This window comes from Octopus sinensis, unplaced genomic scaffold (assembly GCF_006345805.1).
Source record: "Octopus sinensis unplaced genomic scaffold, ASM634580v1 Contig13139, whole genome shotgun sequence".
NCBI classification, from domain to species: Eukaryota; Metazoa; Mollusca; class Cephalopoda; order Octopoda; family Octopodidae; genus Octopus; species Octopus sinensis.
In genome coordinates, this window is record NW_021832851.1 from 70,542 (window position 1) to 84,211 (window position 13,670).

Sequence of the window (13,670 nt, forward strand, 5' to 3'; positions counted from 1 at the left end):
AAAAACAAAGAAAAAAATATTTGAGATTAATTTGAAGGAGACTTCCCTCGTCTTTTCTAGCAAGTCGAATTAAACGTACGTTAGAGTGCAATTAGGCAATGTTTTATCTGTACTCGACTGTAGTCTCCTTGTAATCTGCAAGGAATTATATCGTTGGAGATTTGAGAGATGTCATTTTTATGATAACGTTGTTATGATGTTTATATATATATATATAATATATATATATATATATATATATATATATATATATATATATGGTTATATATATATATATAGATATATATAAATATATATATATATATCACTATGTAATCTTAAGAGGTATTCATTTTGCTATCTGCACCTACTTGAGACAGCGCAGGAGTTCCATCATACTCTATCTGAGAAAGCTTAAAATGAGGCGATAACTTAATTGAATGATTAGTAAAAAATCTTTCCTTGTATTCGTTTAGTGGGTTGGATCTTTGCTTCTACCATCTTTGTCCTTATCAAAAGGATAGAAAACAACTTCACCAATTCACTTATCATAATTTTCTTTATAGCTTATGCTTCTTATATATTTATATATTATGTTTTTGTGTCAGAGACACACTAAGGGATAAGCTAAAGATTGTTGTTGTTATTGTTATTATTATTATTATTATTATTATTATTATTATTATTATGCCATATGCCCACGTGCATATGGCGTATTGTTAAAGAGCGTGTGCTACTAACCGCAAGATTCCGACTTCGATTCGGGGCAGTGACCTGAGTAATAATAATAACAATAATAATAATAATAATAATAATAATAATAATAATAATAATAATAATAATAATAATGATAATAACATCGAAAAATACCTTAGGAATGAGAACCCAGGTTCGAAATTTCCCCCAGGCAACTGATGAAGGCTTGGAGGGTATATCAGCCGAAACGCTGTGTTAACAACAAACAAGAAGAGGACAAATATCCGTCAAATGTAAAAACTTTAAATCATTCTTATTATTGTCCTTATTGCTGTAGCTGTTGTTGTTGTTCTCCGAGCTGGCAGAATGGTTAGAATGCCGGGTGGAATGCTTAGCGGTATTTTGTCTGCCGCTACGTTCTGAGTTCAAATTCCCCGAGGTCGACTTTGCCTTTCATCCTTTCGAGGTCGATTAAATAAGTACCAGTTACGCACTGGGGTCGATATAATCGACTTAATCCGTTTGTTTGACCTTGTTTGTCCCCTCTGTGTTTAGCCCCTTGTGGGTAGTAAAGAAATAGGTATTTGTTCCGTCTTCACGTTCTGGCTCCAAATTTCGCCGAGATTAATTTTGCTTTTCATTCTTTCGCGGTCGATAAATTAAGTACCAATGAAATGTAAGTGACTATCCCCCTCTCACCATATGTTAGGTCTTGTGGCTACAATAGAAGGGTTATTATTATCATTTTACATATTTCATTCATTAGAATGCGGCTAAGCCTCTAAACCTCTTTGAGGTTTTAGCCGAATGAATCAACCCCTGGTACTTATTGTGTCGGTCTCTTTTCCCTACCCACTAATTTACGAAGACGCAAACATGCCAACACCGGTTGAAAGTGGTGCTGGGGACACAAACACAGAGGGAAATTCGCGCGCGTGCTGATATATATATATATACGTGTGTGTGTGTATATATATATATATATATATATATATATATATATACATATATAAGTATATATGTAAGTATGTATGTATGTATGTATGTATGTATCAAGATAAACAGCGCATCACCCTACAGGTGGAGCCCTGTTAGAATTTTCTTAAGGTCTAGTAGCCCATACCGCTCAAACGGTTCCTGACTAAATGTTCTTTGCAGTTGTTGAAAGAAACACCCATCTTTGCAGACGTTAATTATTCAATCCCAGGACCCAGGTGACAGGACCCCTAACACCCAAGAATTCTTCTTAAGATTTTCACAGAATATAAGGATTCTCTTTCTATCTTTTAGGTAGCATGTTGGGTGTTGTGCCAAGTGCACCGAACGCCACAGAAATAATTGTTGTCTCGGTATTCCACAGTCTCCTCAGTTCTCTGGCTAAATCCTGATATTTCTCAATTTTTTTCATCTTCTACTCTATCGATTCTGCAAAATATATGACCTTCCGTCGCTTGTTTATTTTGTGCTCTATGATCATGTACGGTCATCTTGTTTCTATTATTATTATTATTATTATTATTATTATTGCTATTGTTATTGTTGTTGTTGTTGTTGTTATTGTTATTGTTATTATTATTATTATTATTATTATTATTATTGAGTGAGAGAGCAGTTCATGCCATCAAAGTGACACTGGGGTAAAATATACGAAGCCCAATATACCCATCATGACTACCCGTCTGATAAGGTACACCAGGCACATGCATCACAACCATATGTGCACGACATGGTGATCTCATATCAAGATAAACAGCACATGACCTTGCAGGTGGGGCCCAGTTAGAATTTTCTTCAGGCTGAGTAGCCCATCCCACTCGAACGGTCCCTGAATATTATTATTATATTATTATTATTATTATTATTATTATTATTATTATTATTATGTTTTTTCCTTCTTTCTTCAAATTTTCTTCCGTTTCTCGCCGAGTGTTTTCCGTACACCTAGAGTAGAGAAGCTCATATATGCATTCTCAGTTGACACACGCAAATTCACAGATAAAATATGTATTTAAAAATTAATAAATAAATAAATTCATGGATGGATGTTGTTTTCACAGCGATAGTGCTCTTCTTAGTACATGAGCCGTTCCAGTTAATACGATTTTTTGCACTTCCTGTAGGGATGTTAGGCCTGGAATCATTTTCAAATAGGTTTCAGTACCTTTTTTTTATCATTCCTAGAGATCCTACAATCACTGGCAGGTCTTTATATTCACTAATCTTGTCAAATTCTTTCGCCGCTATATTGTGATCGCAAGGGATACTCATGTCAATTAATAAACACTTCTTTTTTGTCTGATCTTTTATAATAATATCCAGTTTATTAGCTTTTATAGTTTTGTCGGTCTGTATGGGGACGTCCCATAGAATCGACACATTTTCTCCCTCAGTCACGGCTTCAGGATGGTGTTTATACCATTTGTCAGCGGTTTTGATTTTATAATACCGACATATTGTCCAATGTAAATATTGGCCGACTCTGTCATGTCTTGCTCTATATTCTGCAGGTGCTAAGACACTACACCCTGAGATTAGGTGGTCTATTGTTTCAATCTCATCGTTACAGAATCGGCATTTTGGGTCAGCTCCATTTTTTATCACATTGGCTTGGTAGTTCCGGGTTAATAAGCTTTGGTCTTGAGCAGCTAATATGAAACCTTCACTCTCTGCTTTTAGCCCTGAGCTTCGTAACCATTGGTGCGTGTGTTTCTGGTTGACATCTGCTTGTTTGCTACGGGCCACATACTTGCCATGGAGAGGTTTCTGTTCCCATCTGCTAGCTAAATTTTCATGTGCTTTTGTTTTTGCAATAAATCTTATTTTCTTTGCAGCTGCAGTTGGCGCATTTCCTTCAGCCTGCTCAATCTGATGGGTATCTAAGAGATCAGCAGCGAATGTTTTGCTCTCTTTGAGAATAGAGTGAAGTTTTTTCGGTCTTTCATGTTTTTCAACAAGTTTTATCATCCAATCATTGGTTGCTTCAAGGTATTTGGCCAGTCCGATTGTGGTGGTTTTGCATGTAAGTTCAAGCTGGATCAAACCTCGACCTCCTTGAGCTCTGGGAAGGTAAAGGCGATCCGCGTCTGCCTTCGGATGGTGCATCTTATTACATGTCAGTAGCTTGCGGAATTTTCTGTCAATTTTCATTATTTCACTGGTATTCCAGTTAAGCACATTGAAGCTATAAAGAACAACTGGTACTGCTAAGGAATTTATGGCTAACACCTTATTATATGCATTCAGCTCAGACTTCAGGACTGCTCGAACTCTTCTATAACATTCTTTCCTAACCTTCTCTTTCATGCTTGCATGCTGGATACCCGAGCCTTCATTTATTCCTAGGTATTTATAGGTTTGTTCCTGCTCAAGTTCCTTTATTACTGTTTCGACATCTAATTCGATTGAACTAGACTTTACCAATTTCCCTTTCTTAAAAGTGGCTTTGGTACACTTTTCAAGGGAAAACCTCATCCCGATATCATCACTGAATCCTTTCACGGTATTTAATAATCCTTCAAGCTCTTCATCAATTTTGCCATATAGCTTTAAATCATCCATATAAAATAGATGGCTTATTTTCTTGTTGTCAATTTTGTAGCCATATCCTGTTCTATTCAGTTCACTTGAGAGTGGTATTAGTGCTATGCAGAAAATTAGTGGTGAAAGTGAGTCACCTTGGAAAATTCCACAGTTTATGCTAATGTTGTTTGAGTGCAATACTCCATTAGAATGATATAATTGGAGCTTCGTGTTCCATAGTGACATATTATGCATTAAAAAATCTGAAATCACAGGAGAAATTTTGAAAATATCCAGCGATTTGAGAATCCACGAATGCGGTATGCTGTCAAAGGCTTTTTTGTAATCAATCCATAAAGAGCTGAGATTTCTGCGCTTTTTATTGCAGTTCTCAAGGATCATGCGATTAATTAGGAGCTGATCTTTGCATCCGTATGAGCCTCGTCTGCATCCTTTTTGTTCAGTGGGAAAGAGGTTATTCTCTTCCATAAACTTATATGTTTTCTCTACTAGAATAGATGTCAAAATCTTATAGGTGGTAGATAAACATGTAATAGGCCGGTAGTTTTTTTGGTTCTTTCGTTTTGTTATTTGTAGGGAGGAGGTAAGCAATACCATTTGCCATCCAATGGGTTGGGGTTTTTTTTCGGGTCTTTCATAATACTTTTAAATAGTATTACTAACATTTTGTGTGCGGACGAGTGATGAGAGCCAGAAATTTGGTACTCTATCAATACCAGGGGATTTCCACTTATGAGCCTTCGTTAGTGCCCTCCTTAGGTTGGCGATTGAGATGTCTTCCCATACCTGTTCTTGTAGATTTTTGTAATCATCTTGGGTGCGTTTGATCCACTCTGCATTTTCATTGTATGGTTTCTCATCACTCCAGATACCCTTCCAAAAGATTTCAACTTCTTCCATTAGGGGTGGATTTTCAATGGTTATTTTTTCTTTCCCTATTTCCCTGTAAAATGATTTGGCATTGGATTTGAACATCTTATTTTGTTTGTAGAATTTGATTCTTTTCTCAAATCTGCGTATTCTCTGAGCTTTTGCTTGAACTTTTTGTTTAAGTGTTTCTTTCGCTGACATTAGTTCTTCTCTTGTTGAATGTCCATATTTTCTCACAATCTTCCTGCCTTTTCTTGGTCTTACATCATTTCCAGAGATTAGCTCGGTTAATATTGATATCTCTCTTCGCAATGATTCAATTTCAGCTTCAATTCTACTCTTCCAGTTTGATTTGTTTTCGAATTTGGTACTGTTGGCTTTTTGGGTGTTAAACAGCGTCTTTCGATTACCTTAGCGACAGAATAAATAATTTCATTTAATTTATTAAGATCGGGTTTTAGTTGGTGTATGATTTCTTGTGTCACGCAGTTGCCAATTTTTATTTGTGTTTTATGTTGGTGTGCATTTGAGAGTTTATGGAGTGGTTCCATAGTTGTATGGCCTACAACTGCAAGCTCATTCAGAACTTCTTGCTTTATTTCAATGATAGATTTTCTGCGTTGTTCAACAAACATGTGGTCTTCAAATTCTGTTTCGACATCATTTTCCGGGATGTTTTTTCTAGGGTCATTATATATTCCTTTTTCTTCAGGATCTTGAGTTGTTTCGGCAGATGCTCGCCTTTCAGTCAACGCTTGTGGTCCAACATTCCTCCACTCAGCTTCGTTATTTCTTTCCTGGCTGATCTGTTTTCATCCAGGTTTGGTCTGCTAGCATATATTACTACTTTATATTCTTCCCAGTTCCATTTAGTTCTTGTACTTTTTTGATTTTTTGGTCGTTGTGGTGGTGAACTTTGGGGGCTTAATTTGGGACAAATCCCGTTTAAGTGACCTTCCAGGTTTGTATTCAGGGAAGATATTCTGCCATTTGAAAATGTTTCGCCATCAGGCTGGCAGCCTCCTGACAGGCGCGCTTCCTGTATAACTATTGGACAAGCGATTCGGTGTACTGTTAGAAATGTTCTTTTCAAGTAAAGTTAAATTATTAAGTTTTCATTTAAAAAAAAAAAAAATTACCACTAATCTTCATACAGGGGCCTCATTTATCATCATTAGCAGCAGCAGCCCCAGTAGTTGTAGCAGCAGCAGCGGCAGTGGTAGTAGCAATAGTAATGACAGCAGCAACAAAAGCAGCAGCAGTGGTAGTACCAGCAGTAGTCGCAGCGGTGTTAGCTGCAGCAGTAGTAGCAGCAACAGCAGCAGCAGTAGTAGTGGCCGTAGTTGTATCGGCAGCAGCAGTAGTAGTAGTATTAGCAGTAGTAGTAGTAGTATCAATAGCAGCAGCAGTAGTAGTAGCAGTAGTAGCCACAGCACCAGTAGTAGTAGTAGTAGTAGTAGTAAGTGTGGCTAATGTAATTTTTTTTTTAGGTGGGATGGGGTCCTATCGATCAAAAAAACTTCAAATGTCTACTACTACTAGCAGCGAACATTAAGAAAAATTAAGGAAGGGCCGAGTTACTCTGTTCCGTATTATTTGTGAATAAAGAAGTTGTGTTCGACCAAAGAGAATCTATAATTAGTATCATTATTTTTTTTCCATGTGCGTTTGTGTTATTGCAATAAAAGTCTTTGTATATTTCGGGTAGACAGGGAGAAATAAAGGTAATACTATAGAGATTGAAGTTAACTTTTCTAGAGATATTTGTATGTCCAGTTAGTGAGAACAGATGCAATAAAACGTATATGTTTACATTTATATTTGAATATTCAGGTAGGAAGTAAAGAAAAGTCAAATTTTCATAGAAAGTTTAAAGATTTATCAAAGATAGTCTTTTGTAACTCCACACAAAGAAAGGCGTGATGTTTTTAGAAAGAAGAAAAAAAAAGGGGGATGTTACAGAGGGAAGGATAAGTATTCAAGGCAGTCAGTTATGGATAGTAAAGTTTTTAAAGCTGATCGTTTGTGTGTTTGAAAACTGTAGATATGTAAATTTGTAAATTTCTTAACTTATTTTGAAGAGAATTTTAAATACTCACAGGATATTGTAGTTATTCCAGTCTTTGAGAGTTATTTTCCCCCGTTGTCCCACTAGGTCATATTAGTGTGTCTATGGCTTTCGGCTACTGAATTGTCAGAGCAGCGAGGAACACGTCCAGCCGTTATCAAGGCTGGCGCTCCTCTTCTTCTTCTTCTTCTTCTTCTTCTTCTTCTTCTTCTTATTATTATTTATTATTATTATTATTATTATTATTATTATTATTATTATTATATTATTATTATTTTATTATTATTATTATATTATTATTATTATTATTATTATTATTATATATTATTATTATTATTATTATTATTATTGTTGTTGTTATTATTATTATCATTTAGAGAAAGAGAACAGTGCATGCCATCAAAGCCTTGTATATCCATCATGACTACCAGTCTAAGGGTACACAACGCACATGCATCACAACCATATGTGCGCGACATGGTGATATCATATCAAGATAAACAGCACATGAACTTGTAGTTGGGGCCCAGTTAGAATTTTCTTATGGTCGAGTTACCCATCCCGCTCAAAAGGTCCCTGGATAAGGGTTGTTTAAGGATGTTGAACGAAACACCCATGTTTCCTGAGGTGAATTATTCAAACCCAAAAGAATCCCTCTCAACACATGGCTATGATGCTCCCCCACTACTTCTGCTCGTGATCAGAGATGCACATATCGTCAGCCACTAAGGGATCTGGTCAACTGGTTAAGGTCAAACAACTGACAAGTAAATCTGTGGTATTGAGCAGAATATTTGCTGTAGCCCATCTTTTATACCAAGACAAAACAATGTACATAACACTTCCAATCAGTTAAGATCAGAAGCCATGAGAGCCACTGTCTGGCACTCCATCAGGGCATGAATATTCTTGTTATTATTATCATTATTATTATAATTATAATTATTATTATTATTATTATTATTATATTATTATAATAATAATAATTAATAATAATAATAATAATAATAATAATAATAATAATAATAATAATATTAATAATAATGATAATAATAATAATAATTGATATTATATGATATAAACAGTTTAATAACAATTCCTATGCGATGTTTTCAGTTACGTTGCTTGAATTTCGTATTAATGATATTTTGTATAAGAAGATTATTCGTGAATGCTCAAGTTGTCTATATCACATACACTTCAAATACATAATGGATATATAACTATATAAATATCTTTATGTTATGTATTTTTAATACACATATACAGAGATTTTAAATTCACATCATAACAAACATAAAAGGAGAAAGTATACAGGAAGTACAGAAAAAAAAATTGTAATTCAATCATTCTGCTAAATTGCTTTCAGGGTTCAAGGATGTCAAAGTAATCAAACGGTAAATTCATATTATTCACTACAAGGAAGACGTAATTATAATATCGCGTGATATGAGATGGAAAGGCATATAGGTTATTTCAAAGATATTTGTACCAAGATATATTTACACGATTAATATTCTTCTGGGTGATTCTTATATATGTTTACCTGAAATAACGAACGCAGGAAAACAGACAAATTAAACCATATAGCATACACACACACACACGCGCGCACACACACACACATATATATATATATATGTATATGAATGTATATGTATATATGTATGTATATGTATATATATATATATATGTATGTATTTATATATACATACATACATATATATATATATATAAACAGGCATATCTAGATACGGTATATGCATACATATATAAAGACATATATATGCTTGTGTATATAGTATAATTATATATATTGCATATTCATATAACGGTACATAAATGTGGACATATGTATATGTACATATATAAAAGTATATGAGTGTGTATAAATATAAATATGTATATATACATATATATATGTGTATGTATATATATATATATATATATATATATATATATATATATATTGATGTATATATATATATGTATATGTATGTATATATACATGTATGTATATATATAAATGTATGTATACATAAATATATATATCGTATCAACAAAGGGAGGGATGTCTTTGTGCGGGTATATTTCAAGTATACTATATATATACACACCAAAACACATGGTAAATATTTGATTGATTTTAAATCAAAATGCAACAGTCCTTTATGCAGATCCCTCCAAACGACATATATCAGCTTAGACATGTGTGAGAGTATCTGAATGTCTGTGTCTTTATATGGACACGCATATATATATATGTATGTATATATGTATATATATATGTATATATATATATATATATATATATATATATATATTATATATATATATATACATATGTGTAATAAAATATATTATATATATATACATATATGTGTATATGTTTATATATAAAATATAAAATGGGACAAGAACGGAAAACTGCCGGACAGCTAGTAATGCAAAATGGGACAACAACACATCCATATAGACGATACAAAGGAAACAAGGACAGGTCATTCGAAGCCCTCTATCCTAAGTCAAGAACCAGATTATCCTCGCAATGTCGATATATATATGTATATATATATATTATATATATATATATATATATATATATATATATATATATATATATATATATATATATTGCTTTAAATTTGGCACAATGCCTACGATTCCGGAGAAGATAGTAAGTCTACTACATCAAACCGACTGCTCGACTGGTATTTATCCTATCGATCTCGAAAGGATGAACGGTAAACTCGACCCTCAGACAATAAAATCGTGTTTAGGTGTTAAGTACCAACTGCACCAGACGATTCGAACTTTATATGTGATGAAGGACATTATGGACTTCGAGCGTCGAAGAGGCAGATGGACACATCGCCTACCATACGGAAGTATATATGTATATAAGCATTTACACATGTAACTATATATGCATTTAAATATAAATGAATTGTACGTACATACATGTGTGTGTACACTATATATATACATATTCATAAATATACACACAGTCAAACGTATGCGCACACACGCACACATACACATATGTGCATATATACAAGCTAAAGGCGTAAAGGCGGCGAGCTGGCATAAACATTAGTACGCCGAGCGAAAAGCCTAGCGGTATTTCGTCCGCCTTTACGTACTGAGTTCAAATTCCGCCGAGGTCGACTTTGCCTTTCATTCTTTCGGGGTCGATAAATTAAGTACCAATTACGCACTGAGGTCGATGTAGTCGACTTAATCCGTTTGTCTGTCCTTGTTTGTCCCCTCTATGTTTAGCCCCTTGTGGGCAATAAAGCAATAACAATCATATATGGATACATACATGCGTAAATTCATACTGAGAGACTTTCGTCGGTTCAATTTAATTCTGCATTTATGCATTACCATTCTTTTCTAATCTAGGCACAATGTCCGAATTTTTTTTTATTATGGGGGGGGGGTGCAGTCAATTAGATCGACACCATGACGGAAATGGTACTTAGTTTATGGAGATTGAGACGAAATACTGCTAAATATTTCGGCCGGCGTGCAACATTTCTTATTTCTTTATTGGCGAAAAGGGGCTAAATATAGAGGGGACAAACAAGGTCAGACAAAGGGATTAACTCGTTTACATCGACCCCACTGCGTAACTGGAACTTAATTTATCGACCCCGAAAGGATGAAAGGCAAAGTCAACCTCGGCGGAATTTGAACTCAGAACGTAATGTCAGACGAAATACCTATTTCTCTACTACCCACAAGGGGCTAAACACAGAGAAGACAAACAAGAACAGACAAGCGGATTATGTCGATTATATCGACTCCAGTGCGTAACCGATACTTATTTAATCGACTCCGAAAGAATGAAAGGTAATGTCGACCTCGGTGGAATTTGAACTCAGAACGTAGCGCAGACGAAATAGCGCTAAACATTTCGCCTAGCTTGCTAACGTTTCTGCCAGTTCGCCGCCTTCAATATATGAATTAACATTGAGTATTAACTTCATGAAATTAGCGATTTGATGAAACCAAAACATATAAAGTGGCATCAGCTCTGATTATTATAATTCGAATATAGTTTTGCGTGAAGTATAACGGCGATCACATAATCACTTTCTTTTAGGCCTTTTAACATTTATATATTCATATATCTTCTTCGTGTATCCTCGTAGAAATGATGAAATGACATAGATGTTAGAAGAATGAAAAATGTGTAGATAAATGTAAGCGATTTATAATTAGTAAGTAATGCAAGCAAATCATACATGAATATATGTCTGTGTATGTGTATGTGTATATATATGCGTATAATGTTTTTGCGCGTCTCGATGTATGTATAAAAGTTTCCATATGACAGTTCATACCGTCATAAAAGTGTAAACGTCGAACAATATGTTAGAAATAGTGATGAAATCTCTCTCAAATTACACCTAGCCTGATGTAAACATTAACATCAACAACGAAAACACAACGAAAACACAAACAGGAATTTAACAAATTACCATCTGTTTACCGAGCAAACACATTGCTATTTGCTGCAACACTGATATTTTATGCCTTGCTTCCACCACATCCCTATAAGAATATTAATGTTTATTTGTCCATACTAAATATTCGCTATCACTGCGTTCAAATTAATTTCCCTAGAAATCTGAACCGGTTTTTGATCATTCTGCCATTAATAATTCCAAGCGTTAGAATATATGTATACACTCAGAAATAGCATCTTTATGAATTTTTTTTAATCACTCATTTGGGGTTGAAATATAACCTCGTACTTGTTTATTAAACAGTGTTTTGCTGCCTATGTTAATGTTCTTTGGAGGTGTTTTAACATTTTGTTAGTGCTTTTTTGCTTTTGATTTTTTTGATGTAGAACTCAATACATGATGAAACATGCTGTCACCAGCGAAGAAAATAAATATCCAAAATATCATCATTTGACTCAGTAAAGTATAGACAAGGCAAAAATGTTTTATAAATCAATTATGAGATAATGCATGTATGAAGTTTTATTAAAATCCCACTAAGTGACGTATTTATTCGGCTATTTTTTACGCACAAGTATCGCAGAAATTAAAGCTAAATTTTCACTTGCTTTACAGCAGGCCTAAGTTGTATCATCGAAATTAACTTAAAATATTGTTATGCATTGCAGAAGAACCATATTTGCTGTCGACATTGTTTATGACCTTACATATTTTATACCTTTTTCTTTTAATCGGAGAGGAATGCATTGCGTATAAACCATTACGGCGACTCTTATATTTGTAGAAAGCAGGGGGGAGTCTGTTAGTTTGACCCTCACCCCATCCCTTAGTTTATCCTCTGATTCGTCATTACCTGTTATGGATTTTCCATCTGTGAAAGCACACTTCAGCTCATATGGACTAGTAAAATCGCTTACAATCGTAATTTCGTTTCGTACACTAAATGGCTTGCTGTTAAACAAGTTTGATTCTAATTGCTTCATCAAAATCAAAATAGGCCATGATTAAACTAACAAAAATGTAGCCGAGATTTCAAAACTTTAACCATTTTTCTCTGATAATAAATGTTTTGGATGTTAAAAATATAATAACCAGATTAATAAGTAAATACGATTCATATATAAACACTTTATAGTTTGTATTTTAATAAAACATAACTCATTATGTTTTCCTCTATTAATTTCTCATTTATACTCTATGTACAATATGTGAATAAGCAGAGTACTATATTGCTTAGGATGGTATTTAACAGACATTGAATGATTAAATATTAAACATATTTAAATGTTAATCGTTGATCAAGTAGTCATTACTCTTTCTAGAACTGTACATACATATATACGTGTATATATGTATGTATGTATATATATATATATATATATATATATATATATATATATATATATATATATATATATATATATATATATATAATATATATATATATATATATATATATATATTAATATATATAAGGGTAGCAAAAAAGTCTAGAAAAATTCTCCGCTACCAGCGGTCCAGCGAGAGAGAAAAGATAGTCAAAGACTATATAATATACATTTAAAAATATAAGGAATGGCCATAATAGGACATTCGACTCACTAGAAAGAGCAGCCAAACTCAAACCGCTAATAGTTGTAATTCTGAAATTGAAAGAGAAATAAAAACGTTTACCCCTTTCATCTCTGGACTATGCATAGTAGCGGAGAATTTTTTCTAGAATTTTTTGCCACCCTTATATTTATTAATTAATGATTTTTTGGCTAATTTTGAAATTAAATCAGCAGTTTATATTTGCTGCTGAGAAAACCGCGCGATTGCGGTAGATTTTGAAAATTTATAGCATATAGACTGGAGGCTTCCCTACCATCGCCTCGTGGATATATACTCGTCCTTGGCTTCTCTGCTGACGAGGCACGCCAGCTGTAAATAAATTTAATTTAACTTAATTAATTTGTTTACCAAATTTTGCCGAAACTCTACATAGTCCAGAGATTAATTAAGTTAAATTAAATTTATTTACAGCTGGCGTGCCTCGTCAG

General features: G+C 33.8%; 1 long non-coding RNA gene across 2 annotated transcripts; it reads left to right on the top strand.

Moving 5' to 3' along the window:
• The first annotated feature begins 614 nt into the window (after positions 1-614).
• LOC118761406 lies at positions 615-10,391 on the top strand. 2 transcript variants are annotated; one of them, XR_004997353.1, is made up of 3 exons: positions 615-627; positions 6,951-6,953; positions 10,227-10,391. It is a non-coding gene; the product is annotated as an uncharacterized LOC118761406 (long non-coding RNA). The 2 variants fall into 2 exon arrangements; XR_004997354.1 differs by lacking the exon at positions 615-627 and adding an exon at positions 2,207-2,234.
• The last annotated feature ends 3,279 nt before the right edge of the window (positions 10,392-13,670 follow it).